The 17047-nt window shown below is 36.2% G+C and overlaps 1 protein-coding gene across 4 annotated transcripts in view; it reads right to left on the bottom strand.

Moving 5' to 3' along the window:
* The window catches only part of USP33 (ubiquitin specific peptidase 33), a 53848-nt gene extending 38456 nt beyond the window's left edge, over positions 1-15392 (bottom strand). For 3 of the 4 annotated variants that reach the window (XR_010383786.1, XM_031465423.2, XM_031465424.2), the window contains exon 1: positions 15189-15312. The gene's annotated coding sequence lies outside the window, so the exon portion shown is untranslated. Of the gene's footprint in view, positions 1-15188 lie in introns of all 4 variants that reach the window. The other variant, XM_031465425.2, reaches the window with a different exon arrangement.
* Positions 15393-17047: the final 1655 nt, after the last annotated feature.

Raw genomic sequence — 17047 nt, 5'->3', positions numbered from 1 at the left:
CACCTGAACTCCCACTGGCCTGGCCCAAACTTGGCTAGACTACACTGAGGTCTCAGACTTCCCCTCCCCAGCCTTCTTCGGCCCCTCTTCTTTCCTTCTGACTGGAAAATATCAAAATACCAATGAGAGTCATTGATAACCTTGTCCAAGATGATTCTATAATATACTGTCCACAAAAACCTGATTGAAATGGGTTCAGGAGAAAAATGGGAGACATTAAGGAGACATTTTTTTGAAGGTCAATTTTGTTTGATATTATTAATAAAGCCATGCCAGTTTAAAAACAAACAAACAAACAAACAAAATAAAATACTTGACCAGGTGACACTTTAATAAGATGGTGAAGTAGGCAGACCCTGAGCTCACCTCCTCCCATAGGCACACCAAAATTACAACTATACACAGAGCAACTATTCATGAGAATGACTTAAAGACTAGTAGAAAAGATTTTCTAGAGCTAAAGATATAAAGAAGGAATCACAAGATGGATAAGTGGAGCACAGATGCAGTATAGTCAAGACCCACACACCTGGGTAGGCAGCCCACAAACAGGAAAATAACCACAACTGCAGAGGTTCTCCCCAATAGTGAGGGTCTGAGCTCTACACTGGGCTCCCCAGCCTGAGGGTTTTGCCCAAGGAAGATGAGCCCCCAGAACATCTAGCTTTGAAGGCCAGCAAGACTCGAGTATGGGAGAGTTGGAGATCTGTAGAAAACAAAATTCCACGTTTAAAGGGCACGTGCAAAATTTCACATGCCTCAAGACTTAGCACAAAGGCATTAATTTGAAAGGAGCCTGGATCAGACCAACTTGCTGATCTTGGAGAGCATTCTGGAGAGGCAGGAGGCAACTGGGACTCCCCTTGGGTCGGACACGTGGTGGTAGTCATTTTGGGGAGCTCATTCTATCATGAGGACACTAGTGCTGACAAAGCCATTTTCGAGTCCTCCTTCTAGCTTATTAGAGCTGAGGGGTCCCTACCTGCCAATCAGCATCAGCCCTGGGAAACCCCAGACCCTGCAGCCAACCATGCCAGGACCTGGACATGCCCACCAGTGACTGGCAACCTCCACAAGACGCAGGACCTGGCAGCCAAACAGGCCAGAGGCCAGCCCCATCCCCCACCCACCAGCACACCTACAGTAGTCAGCCCTGACACAACAGAAGGCTGCACACAGCCCACGTAGGTGACAACCCCTAATGCATATAGCTCTGATGACCAGAGGGGACTGGGCTGCTGGGCCCCATAAGACATCTCTTACATAAGACCTCTTCACCAAGGTCAGGAAATGTAACTGACCAACCTAATGCACAGAAATAAAAACAAAACCAGTCAAAAAGAGGAAAGAGAGGATTATATTCCAAAAAAAAAAAAAACCTCAAAAGAACTAAGGGAAGTGAAAATAAGTAATCTACCTGATAAAGGGTTCAAGATAATGACTCTAAAGATGCTCAACAAAGAAAAATGGATGAACACAGAGTGAAGCTTAACAAAGAGTTAGAAAGTAAAAAGAACCAATCAGAGCTGAAGAATACAATAAATGAAATTAAAAATACACTAGAAGGGATCAACAGTAGATTAGATGATACAGAAGAATGGATCAGCAAACTGGAAAACAGAGTATGGAAACCACCCAAGATGAACAACAAAAGTAAAAACAATTTTCTTAAATAAGGACAATTTAAGACTTCTAAAACAACATCAAACATACTAACATCAGCATTATAGGGTTCCCAGAAGAAGAGAGAGAGTGTATTTGAAGACATATAGCTGAAAATATCTTTAACCTAGGAAAGGAAACATTCAGGTCCAGGAAGCACAGAGAGTTTCAAATAAGATCAACACAAAGACATCCACACCAAGACACACTGTAACACACATTAAAACAAAAAAATTAAAAATAACCTTTTAAAAAATTTAAAAACAAAATAAAATTTAAACTTTTTTTAATTAAAAAAAAATTAAAAAGAGAGAATCTTAAAAGTAGTAAGAAGGCAACTAGTTACATACAACAGAACTCCCATAAAACTGTCAGCAGACTTTTCAACAGAAATTTTGCAGGCCATAAAGGAGAGGCATATATATAATGATATATTTAATATGATAAAAAGAAAAAATCTTCAACTAAGACTATTCCACCTGGCAAGGTTATCATTCAGATTCAAAGGAGAGGTAAAGAGTTTTATAGACAAGCAAAAGCTAAGAGTTCAGCACCACTAAGCTGGCCTTACAAGAAATGTTAAAGGCACTTCTCTAGGTGGAAAAAGGCCACAAGTAGAAATATGAAAAATTGTGAAAGTAAAAAATCTCACCAGTAAAAGCAAATATACAGTAAACATAGTAGATCACTTATAACACTACTATGAAGGTTAAAAGACAAAAGTAGTAAAATCCAAATCCACAAAAAAGGATATGCAAAACAAAAATATAAAAGATGTCAAAAGAAGTGTCTTGGTGGGGCAGGGAGAATAAAGATATAGGGTTGTTTGAATGTGCCGAGCTTAAGAAATCTGCAACTTAAAACAAACATGTACATATACAGATTGTCATATATAAACCTTATAGTAACCACAAGCCAAAAATCTATAATACATACACAGCAAAAAAGGGAAAGTAATACAAACATAATACTAAAGACAGTTATCAAATTATAAGACAGCAAAAGAAGGAACAAAAACAAACTATAAAAACAACCTCAAACAATTAACAAAATGATAATAATCACATATCTAGCAATAACTACTTTAAATGTAAATGGACTAAATGCTCCAATCAAAAGACACAGAGTAGCTGAATGGATACAAAAATAAGACCCATATATATGCAGCCTACAACAGATTCACTTCAGATCTAAAAAGACAGATGAAAAGTGAGGAGATGGAAAAAGGTATTCTATACAAATGGAAATGAAAAAAAAAAAAAACCTGGAGTAATACTCATATCAGACAAAACACACTTTAAAACAAAAACTGTAACAAGAGACAAAAAAGGACATTACATAATGATAAAGTGATTAATCCACAAAGAAAATACAACAATTTTAAATATACACACACACAACATAGGAAAACATACACACATAAAGCAAATATTAATAAACATAAAAAAGAAACTGACATTAACACAATAATAGTAGGGGACTTTATAAACATCCTACTAATGTCAATGGACAGATCACCCAGACAGAGTATCAATAAGGGAGAAATGGCCTTCAATGAATACCTTAGACCAGATGGACTTAATAAATATACATAGAATATTCCATCCAAAAGCAGAATACATATTCTTTTCAAGTGTACATGGAATATTCTCCAGGATAGATCACATGCTAGGCCACAAAACAAATCTCAATAAATTTAAGAAAACTCAAATCATATCAAGCATCTTTTCCAGCCACAACGGTTTGAGATGAGAAATCAACTACAAGAAAAAAGTAAAAAAAACACAAACACGAGGAGGCTAAGCAATATATTACTAAGCAATCAATGAGTTACTGAAGAAATCTAAGAAGAAATAAAAAAATACCTAGACACAAATTAAAATGGAACCATAATAATCCAAAATCTGTGGGATGCAGTGAAAGCAGTTCTAAAAGGTAACTTACAGTGATATAAGTGTACCACAGGAAAGAAAAAAAAAAAACTCAAATAAACAACCTAAGCTTACATCCAAAGGAACTAGAATAAGAACAGGCAAAATCCAGTTAGTAGAAGGGAAAAATCATAAACATCAGGGCAGAAATAAATGAAACAGAAACTAAACAATGGAAAGATTAATGAAACTTAGAACTAGTTCTTTGAAAAGATAGACAAAATTGATAAACCTTTAGCCAGACTCATCAAGAAAAAGAGAGTACCCAAATAAATATGAGAAATGAAAAAGGAGAAGCTATAACTGACACTACAGAATTCAGTGGATCAGAGGAAATTAATGCAAACAGTTATACACCAATAAATTGGACAACCTAGATGAAATGGATATATTCCTAGAAACCTACACTCTCCCAAGATTGAATCAGGAAGAAATAAAAAATATGAACTTGTTGATTACCAGTAATGAAACTGAATCAGTAATTAAAAGAAAAAGAAAAACAAAAAGCTTCCCCCCTAAAGAAGTCCAGGCTTCACAGAAGAATTCTACCAAATTTAGAAAAGAGTTAATATCTATCCTTCTCAAACTATTCCAAAAAATTGAAGAGGAAGGAATCCTTAGAAATTCATTCTACAAGGCCAGCATCACCCATACCAAAATCATATAAAGAAACCACAAAAAAAGACAATTTTACAGGCTCATATCACTGATGCGAAACAGACACAAAAATCTCAACAAAATTTTTAGCAAACCGAATTCAACAATACATTAAATGGATCATACACCATGATCAAATAGGTGTTATCCCAGGAATGCAAGGATGGTTCAATATCTACAACTCAGTCGATGTGATCTATCACATTAACAAGTCAAAGAATAAAAATAGTACACTTATCTCAATATATGCAGAAAAAAGCCTTTGACAAAATTCAACATCCATTTATGATAAAAGCTCTCAACAAAGTGGGTATTAAGGGGCCATACCTCAACATAATAAAGCCCATATATAATAAGCCCATAGCTAACATCACACTCAATGGTGAAAATTTGAAAGTATTTCCTTTAAGATCAGCAACAAGGTAAGGATATCAACTCTCACTACTTTTACTCAACCTAGAAATTGAAAGTCCTAGCTTCAGCAATCAGACAAGAAAAAGAAATGAAAGGTATTCAAATTGGAAAAGAAGGAGTAAAACTATCACAGATACACACAATATAAAAAATTTCTAAAGACATCACTAAAAAACTATTAGAATAAATTAATCCAGTAATGTTGCAGGATACAAAATTAACATACAGAAACCTGTTGTGTTTCTATACACTAATAATAAACTATCAGAAAGAGAAATTAAGAAGACAATCCTATTTACAATGGCACAAAAACATAACAATAAATCTAACCAAGGAGGTAAAAGACTTGTACTCACAAAACTGTAATAAGATGATGGAAAAAAAAAAAAAAAACAACTGAAGATGACTCAAATAAATGAAAAGCTATACCATACTCGCAGATTGGAAGAATATTGTTAGAATAACCATATTACCCAAGGAAATTTACAAATTCAATGCAATCTCTATGAAAATACTAAAGGCATTTTTCACAGAAATAATTTTAAAATTTATATGGAAGCACAAAGACTCCAAATAGCCAAAATAATCTTGAGAAAGAACAAAGCTTGAGGTATCACGCACTCTGATTTCAAACTATACTACAGAGCAACAGTAATCAAAACAGTATTACAGGGGCACAAAAACAGGCACATAGGTCAATGGAAAGAAGAGAAGGTGAAAAAATAAACCCATATATACATATACAGTCAGCAAATCTATGACAAAGGAGACAAAAACATACAATGAGGAAATGACAGTCTCTTCAATAAATGGTGCTGGGTAAACTGGACAGGCACATGCAAAATAATCAAACTGGACTTTGTCATACCATACACAAAAATAAAATCAAAATGGATTAAACACTTAAGTGTAAGACCTAAAAGCCATAAAATTCCAAGAAGAAAACACAGGGAGTATGCCCTTTGACTCTGGTCTTAGCAATATTTTTTTGATTATTATCTCCTTAGGCAATGGAAACAAAAGCAAAAATAAACAAATGGGAGTATGTCAAACTAAAAAGCTTTTGCATGGCAAAGGAAACTATCAACAAAATGAAAAGTCAGTCTACTGAATGGGAAAAGATATTTGCAAATGATATATTCAATAAAAGGTTAACATCCAAAATATATAAAGAACTCATACAACCCAACATCAAAGAAACCCCCCAAAAACCAAAAATCTGATTTTAAAAATTGGTATTTTGAATAGGCATTTTCCAAAGAAGATATACAGATGGCCAGCAGACACATGAAAAGATGCTCAACATCTCTAATCATCAGGTAAACATAAATCAAAACCACAATAAAGTATCACTTCACACCTAAGAATGGCTGTTATCAAAAAAACAACAAGTGTTGGCAAGGATGTGGAGAAAAAGAAACCCTCATACACTGTTGGTGGGAATGTAAACTGGTCCAGCCACTATAGAAAACAGCATGCAAATTCCTCAAAAAATTAAAAATACAACTGTCATATGATCCAGCAGTTCCATTTTTGGGTATTTTTCTTAAGAAAACAAAAACACTAATTCAAAAACATATATAATGCACCCCTACATTCAGTGCAGTATTATCTACTAATAGCAAAAATAATGGAGGCAACCTAAATGTCCATCAACAGATGGATGGATAAAGATGGAGTGTGTGTGTGCATGTGTGTGCACGCATGCGTGTGTGTGTGTATATATATAGGGAGAGAGAGGTGGGGGGACTATTACTCAGCCATAAAAAAGAATGAAATCTTGCCATTTGCAACAACATGGATGGACCTAGAGGGTCTATGCTAAGTGAAATAAGCCAGCATGAAAAAGACAAATACTGTATGATTGTACGTATATATAGACTCTGAAAAGAAAACAAATGAGCATAACAAAACAGAAAAAGACTCATAGACACAGAGAACAAACAGGTATTTGCCAGAGGGGAAGGGATGAGGGGATGACAAAAAACAAAAATAAAGGTAACTATGTGAAGTAATGCTAATTAGGTTGACTGTGGTGATTGCTTCACAATGTATGTAATGAAACCATCACACTGTACAACTTAAATATATACAATTTCTGTCAATTATACCTCAGTAAAGCCAAAAATGGATTTTTAAAAAAAATTGACCGCATATGTGACCATATTATTTTTGGTCTCTATATGTTGGTCTCTATGCCTGTCTTAGTGGCAATACTATTAACTTTCTTACAGTATGCTTTATCATTAAAGGTTTTAATTTTTATAAAATCAAACACACCTTACTTCATAATAGCTTCTAAGTTTCTCATCTTTAAGGCTTCCTTCACCCTAATTTACAGAGCTAAAGCTGAATAACCTTAATTTTTCTTTTTACAGGGCTTTAATCTAGAGTTTATCTTAAGACAGGAATCCAATTTCATTTTTTTCCAGATGGGCAGACATTTGTAGCAGCACCATCTGTTATATAATCTACCCATTTCCCACTGAATTTTAATACTATCTTTACCCTTTATTAAATTTACACATAATATATTTCTGAATTCTATTTTGTTCTACCACTCTGTCTATGCCCATACCATATTAATCTGATTCAGAGACTACATATTCTATATAGAATATTTTGATAACTGTAAGACATACCTCCTTCACTGTTCCTTTTCAGTTTCCTTGGCTAGACTCTAAATACTCTAGAAAATTTGATAGTTTTATCTTTTATATTCTAATATTAATACCAGTTATTTAATTTTACTGTTTTAACACATTTATTAGAATCTCTAAAGGCAATCTTGAATATTAAGGTGATTGAAAGCATCATGTCATGGTTCTTCTATTGACGGTTCTGCCATTTAGGTTATTTGCTACAATTGTCTTGTAGTCTTAATTTACCACATTTTAAAAATTACAAATGGTCTCTTTTTTAATTGAAGTATAGCTGATTTACAATATTATATTAATTAGAAATAGTCTTAATGAACTCTATTTAATGTCTTTTCAGCAGCTACTGATGGCTTACTTTACTCCTTGTTTCATTTGTTGGTATCTATTATCATAACAGATTTGATACTATGATCCTTGCATTGATGTAATATATCCTATTGGGTCAAAATGTACTATTAGTCCATTGCTTCATATCTAGATTCTACTGGCTAATATTGTATTTAGAAATTCTGCATTTCTAGGTATAAGTGAGACTGACCTTTTTTGGCAGCACTTTAATCAGGGATAAAAGTGTGTGTGCGCTTCACAGAAAACATCAATAGCTTTACATCTTCTATACCATAGGTTTAAAAAAAAATATATATATATATATATATATGGTGTTCATAAATTAAACGAAAGTCAGCTGTGAAACTATCTGCGCTGCCTCTTTCAAGGAAAGATCCTTAAGTGGGAATTGGTCAATTCAAGTTTTTTTTACTTCTTGGGTCAATTTTACTAATTTATACACATTTTACTGTAAATTATCCATTTATCTTGATTTTCAACTTTGGCATCGTGCCATAGCATGTAATATTCTTAAGAAGGTTTGCCTAAGATTGCATTAGTCTCTCCTATAGCTGGGTATCTATGATGTTTCCTTTCTCATTTCTAACATTGCGTATTTTTATGTCATTTTTCCCCCTTCTATATGAGGTTTATCTAGTTCATTGGTTCTTGTAAAGAACCAGCTTTGGGATTTATTCTTTCCATTATTTTTGTTTTGTTGTTTCTAATTCCATTAATTACAGTTTTATCTTTAATCCCCACGTCCTACTTGGTTTTGGTTTTATTTTCTTAATCCCTAAATACGGGTATTGAATTCTCTTAGTTTTGTTTACTTAATAATGAAAGTATTTAAATTATACATTGTCCTCTAAATACCAATGTTTGCCAGTGGAATGCTCTCCTTCTTAATGCTTTCTAGATAGCATACAATTTCACCTTTGATTTTAAAATATTCTTAAGCCCATCCACAGAAGAATGGATATATAAACAGTATATTCACGACTGAATACTATAGACAGTGTAACTTCATGAACTAGATGGATAATTTATGAACGTGGATAGATCTAAAGGACATAATGTTAAGTGGGAAAAAAAGAGGCAGAATGATACATACATACTCTGTGATACCACTAAAATTAAAATGTAAAACATGCTAAACAGCACATTGTATCTGGATGTAAACATCCATTGTAAAAGCATAAAAATACAGCTTTGAAGGTTATGTCCTCAGAGCAAAGAAGAAAGGCGGACTAGGGAAAGACTCAAATAAGCCCTCTCTGTTCTGCTATTAATTTTCTGGTATTCAAGCAACATAACGAGAATTAATGCATATAAACAAAAACTAACAATTTGTACTAGGGCTATTTAGCATTTCCTATAATTAAACACAACACATCAAAACAGAAGGCCTGTAAAATTCTAGTTACCTAGCTTTACTCAGTTAATTCACTATGGTAACAGGATCATTCTTTTATTCCTTCCTTTGATATTTATTGAGAGAAGGGCATTCAAATATAGGAGGATAAGACAATAGTAGCCTTTAGCTACTTGAATTTCCTCTCAAAGTGTACACCAAAACAAAGAAGGCATGCATGTTTCCATTCTGGTCTGAAAGTCTGTTCACAGGAGGTAGGTTCAGGATATTAGAAAAAAGAGGCAACATGAAAGCAGTAAAAAAAAAAAAAAAATAGTAATAATAATAGTTTTATATGAAAATGCTATTTGTTCAGTCTACAGAAGTAGCTCCCACAAAACTCTGAGACTCCTCTAAAAGCCTGTGAATCACAGGTTGGGAATTACTAGGGAGCACAAAACAATTCAAATTTTGCATGAAAATTAAGGCTTTCCATAATTTCACCTCAATTTGTCCTTACCTTTGCAATCTTTTATCAGGCAACTTTTTTCTCTATCTACCTATCTAGACTATTTGAAATTTCCTCAGCCATAATGATGGTAATAACAACTGAAAATTTTTCTGGGTTGAAACAATTGCATTCATGTTGCATGATGTACAGCTTTGGGGAGGCTCAACTGCCCATCTGTAGATTCAAAACTGCTTCTGAAGATACTACTTTTAAGGGGGCGGGGTGGGGGGGTGGGATACTTTAGCTGTATCCAAGTTTCAGGCCCCAAATTCTGACCGTCATCCTAATAACAGACTAACAGACAGTCAAATTTTAATACTGAAAAAGCATAGAGACCAGTGTTATTAATATTCACTATACATCAAGACATAGTTGGTAACCTAAGAACCTTTTAATATTGAAAAACTGCCCACACTACACTATCTAGTCTATTTCAAAAAGTAAAGATATCTAAAGAATCAAGTTCAAGTGACTGAGAAAAAATTTATGTCAGAACTGGTAGCTAATTTATTAAACAGAAAATTAATATGAATCCATAAGAAAGTCTGTACTAGCAGTTAGAAGAACTGTTCAATATTTTTAACCAAATCGGATAAAGACACATAAGGCAGGCTAGTGAAATCTAACTATAAAATCATAAAAATAAGTTTTTAAAGAAAAATAATTTACTTAGAAAAGTGAGCTAAAATTAACAAGGATGGGTGTAATATGCTATATTGGGATTAAACAAATCTACTGTCTAAAGTAAGGCCAAAAAAAGAGTTTCAGGTATTTAGATTCTAGATGCTAGAAGATGCATAAAACAACTGCAATTATTACTCAATTTATCAATGGGATAGATTTCAGAATAAAAAAAGCCAGTCTTATTGTACTGATTAACTAAGTAGATTATATCTTGAATATTTTATTTATGAAGAATACTAAAACTACAGAATAAGAATGCCTTCCACACAGTCTTAAACTGAAAACTGTATCTTCTGATAAAGACAACACTGTGGCTAAGAGTAAAGTTTCGGGAGCAAGGCCACCTGAGTTCAAATCCAAGCTCCACTGTGTCCTAGGTTTGTGACCAGAATTAAGTTTCTTCTCTGTGCCTAAATTCCCTCATCTATAAAGCTGAGATAATGACAAATATCTATGTCATGGAGTTTGGGTAGGGGGGAGGTTTACATAACATATATATGTTAACATACATAAAGTGCTTAAAGCAGAATGACAATAAGCACTCAATAAATGTTAACTATTATAAGGAAAAATTGAAAGCACTGATGTTTAGACAGCAGAAGGCCATGGAGACGTTTAATTTATGAAGTCTGCTGCACTAAAAGAACTGTGTTTCTTGTCCTTTAAACAAATATTTTTTTCAAGTCTTCACACAGATTTCACAGTCCTATAAATCCTCCCCTAATTATTCTTAATTTTCATTCAAACCATAACACAGAAAAATAAATTTAGTACTAAGCTTCCATTTTCCCTCTTCCTAGAAAACATGTCCTTTAGACCCTTAACAGTCTAATTAATGAGAGTGTCATTAAGTCTATTAAGAGAACTATATAATCTCCTGATTTCTCTACCTGCAATCTATCTGATCTAGAATCTATTTGTAGCACTGCCACAATAAATCATCCAAAAGAACAGCTTCCATTTGGCAGGCTTACTCTAAATATAAACTCCCATTGAGATGTGTAAACATTAATTAGCATTTCCTATAAAGAAAAAATAATCTGTCCGACAATGGCAAAGTATAGTCAACTGTAGTCTTATCTAGTTGAAATAACTGTGACAGACACTAAGGGGAGGGGCAGGGAGGCGGAGAGGGAGAACAAGAATTAACGAATATAATAGAGTTCCAATAGAGGCTCAAACCAGCTGATGGTAATTTTCACCCCAAGTCACTTCAAAGCAAGAATGGAGAGGTAATTAAATTAACAGAACATTACGGGACAATCATTAAAACTACTTAAGTAAAACATGTAGAATCATGGAAAAATAAATGTAACCACCATATTCAAATGAGAACCACTCCAAGAAATTTTGTCTGTTTTTCTTTACCAGAATATTGTTGACTATAAAAAAGTATCAAAATTTATTCATCTAAATAATGCCTCTACTAATAATACTGTAAATTCCTCCCTCAGGATTTTATAAATAGTTAAAAATTATAGGAAATGGTCTTACTTTACATCACATTCAGTCTCATATTTTCACCATATTGCCGTATTTCAGGACTGTGCTAGGCCCTAGGAATATAGAGACTAATTTAACAAGGCAAAATAAAGTATGAGCCAGACACTGTATGTCTAGTGAGAGTGGCAGCACTGTTCAAATCTCCACCCTACTTTCCATTTTGAATGACTGGTCAACTACACCCACTTTATCAACACTCTTCAACACCCTGTAGTTCCTTTATTTTCCTGAAGTAACCAATTCGAATGTCAGTGACCTCTGTCAACTCTCCTCAATAACAAGTTATCTAACTCTCAAACCTCAACACCATTTTACAGTCCCTCCTCACTTCCTATATTCTCTCAATTACCAAATTCGCCTGCTTGCTTCTTTATTCCATCCCTTTCACTCAATTCACTTTTCTTCTAGGTCTCCACCTAAATTGAGGCTTTTATTTCACCTCTGGATTATTTAATGAGAATGCCTATTAACTGACACAGTTGACATCTGGCTCCCCCTACCTCTTCAGCTCACCCTGCAGGTGGTACAGATAGTATCCTGACACCTTTCCACCTCAATCAAGTCTCTGCTTCTCAAGTTCTCCAGCCTATCAGGAGCTTGCCCAATTCTAGCTACAGGAAGAGGAAGTGCTCAAGGCATTTCAAGGACAATCTCAATCAGTGAGGACTGGGGTTAGGTGGAAAAACCCCTCAGCTTCCCTTCATTTGCTAGGGCAATTTGGAGACAGTTCTACAAAAGTCTCCACAGGATTAAGCTCCTAGGTGCCCATCCATTGGCCTTTTTTCCTTTCCTTGACTCTTTGTCCACTCTCTCACTTGTGCTTCCTGGCATCTCACCTGCACCCACGTTATCTCAAGGTCTGCTTTCAAGACAGCACTTCAGAGAAACTACAAGGACCACAAAAGTGACTCTATCAAGACCTAGCTTAACCTAAAGCTGCCCAAGTGTTCTCTTGGTCTCAATCTTTGCCAGTTACAGCTCATTCTGCATTCATGTGGATCACTTCCGGTGAAACATTTTCAATGAAGTCTTTCATAATTTCTTTTTTCCATCTCCTATTAACTAACATATGAACCATAACTTATTATCACCAAATTGTTCTACTGATCTTTTCTCAAATGTAACTTGTAGCTTTCCAAGAACGCAATCATCTGTTCATTTTAGAAATGTCCTCCAATTCCCCTGTTGAAAACTTGCAAAGTTCCCTCATCTCAAATACCATCTCTGCCAGGACCCAGTCACCAGTAATGTTTCCCTCACCTAAATTCCCGATTATAATATTCATAAGACATTTTATTGCAGTTGTGTAAAAAAACTACCCTACTTGACCACAAGCCTGACTCCAAGTTGTTAGAGGGCAAAAGCCATGTTCCATTCTTTTATTTTCCAAAGGGCTTTCTCTGGTAGACTCACAGATACTGACCTACTTAACCTTCTAAAGTAACTTTTGAAAGGAATATTTATTTTGCTATATGAATTTTCTTATATATTAGTTCTCTTGATATATATATACAATATAGTATATACACAATATACAATATATACTATATTGCACAAAATGCATGCTCTTTTTTATAGACAAACCAACTGTACTTATCAGACTCTTTGGAACTGTGCTACTTATCAAAATGCTCCTGAAATCACATGTAGACTTTACCTTTTAAAGTTTAAAAAACTACACTAAAAAAAGCTGTTACTTATTCCATTGTTTTTTAGAAATGACATTTCACATTTCTCACCAAAAATCTCTTGCCATCTTATGTACTTCATTCTCCTGCAAAGGGTCCACAGCCTATCACACATAATAGTTCACAGTGCTCCAATATCTAGCTGAATTCCAATTTATATCAAAGGTTACTTCAGTAAGATTATTTCAGGCTTCAGGGAAATTCTGATCCTTACACAATCTCGCAATGCTTCTGTCATGGGAAAAGACTTTATTTCTTGGCTTTTCTAACTCAGAGGATTGGCATGAAGATCAAATAAGATTGTATATGTGAAAGGTCGTTGAAAATTCTAACAGCAATACATGAATGTAAGAATTATCGCCTTAATTCTGAGTTTCAAATGATTAAAATCATCTATTTACTACACTCGAATGCCATTAAACTTTACTGTTGTTATTCACTTATTGGCAGGTTATAAAGAGCTCACAAAAAACAAAAAAGTAAAAGCCGGCAATAAACCAGACCAAAAATAAGAAGCAATCTTAAGTAGATCCTCCCTCTTGCATATAGCAGGAGGTCAAATATTTTATGCTAGGAATATTTTTGTACGGTCCTTTTTTTTAATTCTGTCAAAGTAAATTAAATAGCATAAAGCTTCTCGGCATAGTGTGACTATTATTACCACTTTTTCTTAAAATCAGCATTGTCTTTCAATAAGATTCCTAATTTTCCACATGTTTATATTAATAGCATGAAGACAAACAATATTTGTATGACGTTCAAATCAAATAGCCTATTATCTGATTTGGTCAGACCTTTCCAGATGATCAGTTGCCCAAACCAGAAACGGAACTAGGACAGCCTCATTAATTTTTGAAACAGGTTTTCCTTAAAGGAAATGCAATCTGATTAAACTAAAAAAATTCTATACATCTGTTAAGTAGTAAGTCTAGAGATGCTTGTGGTAAAATTTGGCGTCACTTTAGAGGCTATGCTCCTGCTAGTACATTCCCCTCTAGCCCAGTTTTCCCGGTCTAATACTGATTATATGAGAAGGTAAACCCTAAAAATACTTGAGTGCAAAACAACTAGAGTCAACCAACAGCTCAACTTGCACACTGTAAATATTCAAATGAAGGGCGTTTAGTAGTAGGTAAATATGTAAGAAGAAAGGTCTGGGAAACCACACACCATGGAAATGGATTCAAACAAAAGCTGCAGATGGACAGACCGTAAGGGGTAACCTCAGAAACAGTCAGGATCAAATATTCGTCAGAAGACAATTCTAGCGGCGATGACACCTAGGTTTTCCCGCTGACAACAATGAATAACGGGGCGCCTGAGAATGCAAGAATGGGTTCGATCCCCTAACTGCGCCGCAAAGCGAAACCACAACCCGGGAGCCACCGCGCTGCGGGGTTTTCAGTCGTCTGCGCCCACCGTGGGGGAATGGCAAGCCGGAATGGGGAGACCAAGGAAAGGAGCGGAGCCCCTTTCAGGGACTCGCCTCACCCCTCCTACCTCCCGCTTCCCAGGGAGCGCCCCCTGGGTCCCCTTCCTCAAATCAGCGACTGACTTGCGTCCTCCGCCGACCCCTACCGGAGCGGCCACCAGTTCATCCCCGCAGAGCAGAGTACTGGAACGGCCTAGGCCTTCTATCCGCCCGCGCACCCACCACCACCCCCAAGAAAAAGAGGCCGCTACAGCAATCAGAGCCCCGGCGTGCGGGACAAGAGCAAGAGCGAGAGCGCAGACCCGCCCCCGCCGCAGGCAAGGCGCCCTTCGGCCCCGCGCCCCTCCCAGCAGCTTCGCACTCACCTCCACGGCCTTCCCCACGGGCCCCGCCAGCGCGGCCAACGATGGCCTGCGGCCGCACCGCCACAAGCTCCTCTTTTCCTCTCCTGGCCCAGGAGAGGGGCGGCGTCGCGTCTGGAGGGCCGGAAAACGGCTCCGCAGCTCAGCCCGCGGGGTCCCCGCCTCCCGAGCCGGCCACTTCCCGCAGCCGCCGCCGCTCCTTCCGGTGTTTCCGCGGCCGCCGCAGGCGTCTCGGGCGTCGCGGGAGGGCGGGGAGGGGCGGGGCTGCTGGGAGAGACCGCCCCGCCCCTGGGGCGTGGCCGCGGCGGCCGGGTCCAGGTGCGGAGACCCAGGCCTTCTCTCACCCCTGGGACTTCCAGAGTAGCTAGTGGTACGGGGACCGTGTACAGGCGGAGTAGTTTTAGATTTGGGGCACTTTTCGTTTTTACACCTATTCTCCCCTTCTTCCACAGTCATTCTACGACCATTAGCAGCTCTTGTCTCGATGCATTACAGAATTACCTTGAGGCTCCCCACTGAAGGGCCTCAGGTTTCTGACCTTGTGCAAAGAAATATTAGACTATTTATCTCAATTCAACACTTTTTCCTTCCTTTCCTCCTTCTTCTCCCAACATCTTAGGACCTAGATTCTGTGAAAGTCATTGTGTTTCCTTTACCACATCTGCAGAGTAAAAATAAAAATCTCCCATTTTCCCTTAAGCCAAAATTGAGATCAAATCAAATATTTATTAAAACCTTAGTATCTACTTAGTGACTAGAGTATTGGAAGAGATCTGCCTTCTAATTTAGGGATCTGTTAAAAATCAGTTCAGTTTATTGATATGCAAACAATAAAAAGTTAAATTAATATAAATTAATTGTTAAAATTGCCAGTTTCAGTGTGTCTGTTTACTTCTAACTTTTTGGTCTCCCAAATGGGAGCATGTACACAGTGTTATGTAAGGTTCTCAATCCTGATCACAAACAAATAGAAAATATGAGAGCTTCTTGTTCTTTTGGTATAGTAAAAAATGGAAGAAATGAACCTCTGCCAACATCCTATGTAAGAAATGACATTGACACCGAGGCCTCAGTTTGCACCACAAATGGTCACCTATCCTGGGTTTACTGAGCATCAGCATATTTCAAAACATTGCAGTTTACATGCTACAGGATGTCAACAATGTGGTTAGTTTTTATTTTTAAAGAATCAAATGTCTAAATGTTTTAAAATATTTATAGTCCTCTTACAGAGATAAGAGAATGATCATGAAAATCATTTGTTCCCTAATGTCTTGTAGCAAAGTACCATCTGACTTGAAGGAGAGTTTTATAGGTTTATTTGAAAAGGACAAGTGTTCTAAATTTTCTGACCTTGACTGTGATAGCAAGTGGCTGTCAGCAATATGCTAACTATAAAAAAAATTTTTTTAGTATATACATATAACCTATGGCCTCAAAGTAAAAGTGATGTTTCAAAAACCAGTGAGAACTGCTTTTTGAAAGAAACTTCTGTAATGAAGGGAGCATTTTGAAAAAGGAGGTTTGAAACTGTTTCCATTATTAAGCAATATTGCTGCAAAAATTGTGTCACCTATAGAAACTCATCTCTGCATCAAAAGATGACATTAAGAGATGAAAAGTCAAGCCAGCAAATGTGAGAAGATATTTGGAATATGCATAACTAATAAAGAGCTCATATATAAATATGTGTATATATGTATTTCCATGAATTGATAAGACATCTAAATAGACAAAAGGCAATATTCATTACTCCAGAAACTCCTGCATTGAAAATGTATGAGATATGTTCTGTTATTGCAGAGTTTGAGCAAATGTGGCTCAATCCTACCAACCTGCTTGGTAACCAAGATCCTCTTTGG

The sequence above is a fragment of the Camelus dromedarius genome, chromosome 14, assembly GCF_036321535.1.
Source record: "Camelus dromedarius isolate mCamDro1 chromosome 14, mCamDro1.pat, whole genome shotgun sequence".
Taxonomy (NCBI): Eukaryota; Metazoa; Chordata; class Mammalia; order Artiodactyla; family Camelidae; genus Camelus; species Camelus dromedarius.
This window is presented reverse-complemented; position numbering and strand designations above follow the sequence as displayed.